This window comes from Microcaecilia unicolor, chromosome 1 (assembly GCF_901765095.1).
Source record: "Microcaecilia unicolor chromosome 1, aMicUni1.1, whole genome shotgun sequence".
In the NCBI taxonomy this organism is placed as follows: Eukaryota; Metazoa; Chordata; class Amphibia; order Gymnophiona; family Siphonopidae; genus Microcaecilia; species Microcaecilia unicolor.
Window position 1 is genome coordinate 688,668,320 of NC_044031.1, and position 1,955 is coordinate 688,670,274.

Genomic DNA, 1,955 nt, shown 5'->3' on the forward strand with positions numbered 1-1,955 from the left:
ACCTGGTCTACATAGCATCATGCTACTGTAGCCATGGATTTTTTTCTCTCCCTAAATATGTTTTCATTGATACACGAGTATGATTGCCAGGGTAGGCCTCTTGAATGCATAGTAATGAAGGATAGCAAATAAAAATAATAATTTTAAAATCCTGCCTCTTTAATGGATTAGCAATACAATTCTTGACCAGATTATGGGGCCTAAAACTCTCTCAGCTGGGGTCTGTGTTAGACTTGGAAAGCATAGTTTTGAAGTATTGCACAATATACATTTGGATGAGGATTCTTATAAAAGAAGGAAAATATACAAAGCAGATCGTTGATGGATAAAAATGATTTTAATAATAAATTAGAATATGCATACAATAGCCCGACACAGGCCGTGTTTCGCCCTACTGGGCTGCTTCAGGGGCTACAAAACAAAATAATATATAATAAATAATCAAATATAAGTTAAAATTGAAATTAGAATTAAAAAATCCAATCTAAATCCCACAGAATTTACATGTATATAAAAGAACAGATAAATCAAAATATACATATATATACAGTAAAATATCACATTAAAAAATCAATGTTCTAAATAGTATTATCATGATTATGTTATGCTTGTAAATACAAACAAAAACTGAATGAAATGCATAAGACACCCACCTCTTCAATGTTTCTTCACTACCAAAGGAGGAGTAAAATGATAAAAGCAACTGTGATATACTAAAAAATGAAAAACAATTATGTTAAAAATAGAATGATCATAAGCTCATGGCATAAAAAATTGATTATGGGGTATCAAAATAATTAAATGAATAATGAAGGATGGAAAAGAAAAGAAGAAAATAATAATGAAAGATGGAAAAAAGAAAAAGAAAGATAAAAGAAAAAGGACTCACATATACAGTTGATATCTTGAAAAAACAGCTCTCTCAGAGATGTTGAAACCAATGATCAATAGCCTGCATGAAATAGTATCACTCATAAGTATATAGTCACGCAGGAATAGCGATAATTCTTACGATAGGAGTGTATATATCAAAGTCTCCACTTATCTCCCAGCTTGCCTAAAATGCCAGAAATATGGCAAAATAGATAACAAAATTGGCTAAAGATCTGCATTCACTCAATCAAATCGCCACTTATCTAAAATGCTGGGACCAAAATCAGAATATCATAATTATAAATGTGTGTAAGTGAAAAAAGAAATTCACAATACTCCTGAATGGCATCACTAATCGATTGTGTCACTCATAAGTTCAGTATGAATAAAAACACTGTGCCGATAGAACTACGTGAAAAAGATATATGTCCCACTATGTCTACTCCCTAGCAGAGACCATTAGTAACAACAAATCAAATATTGAAAGTGTGTATAGAACAGATTTTAGCTGAAAACTTACATGCAATCAATCAGACAGTCACTTATCTCCCAGAATGCCGAAAAAACGCTGTGGGCAAAACCGGAAGTGATTAAAAAAGGAAGAAGGGGGGGGGGGGGGTCAAAGTGCTTCAATACTACAGAAATTATCAAAAAAGTAATATGTAAATATGTGGTGGGGTTGAAAAAGGCTGCAAGAAGGATGCAAGGAGGCTATATATGTATATTTTTTAAAAAGAGTTCAAATGAACTGTGCAGGCTTATTGTGTTCCAGTGTGACGTCACTAAGATACAGCTTCCACAAGAACGTTGTGGGGAAAAAGATTACATGAGTCTCAGTTTTCTACAGAACTAAAAGTGCAAATACTTTTTTGAAACATGTACTTTAGACAGACATGTCCAAATTTTTGTTTTACTGGAAACTGTTGGCCTTGAACTCTTCAAAGCTTACATACCTTCCATGATGCTGTTTCCAGAACATTCTGATCTTATATTCACTGATATGAATGGAAGCTGGATCAGAAGGATACATTACATGGTTTATTCCGCATGGTAAGCATGTTAGGGAATGAAGGGTTTCAAAA

General features: G+C 33.1%; 1 long non-coding RNA gene across 1 annotated transcript; it reads right to left on the reverse strand.

Moving 5' to 3' along the window:
* Nucleotides 1-673: 673 nt before the first annotated feature.
* On the reverse strand, nt 674-1,441 carry LOC115460622. The gene is made up of 3 exons (XR_003940527.1): nt 1,394-1,441; nt 890-952; nt 674-713 (listed from the first exon to the last, which is right to left on the reverse strand). It is a non-coding gene; the product is annotated as an uncharacterized LOC115460622 (long non-coding RNA).
* Nucleotides 1,442-1,955: the final 514 nt, after the last annotated feature.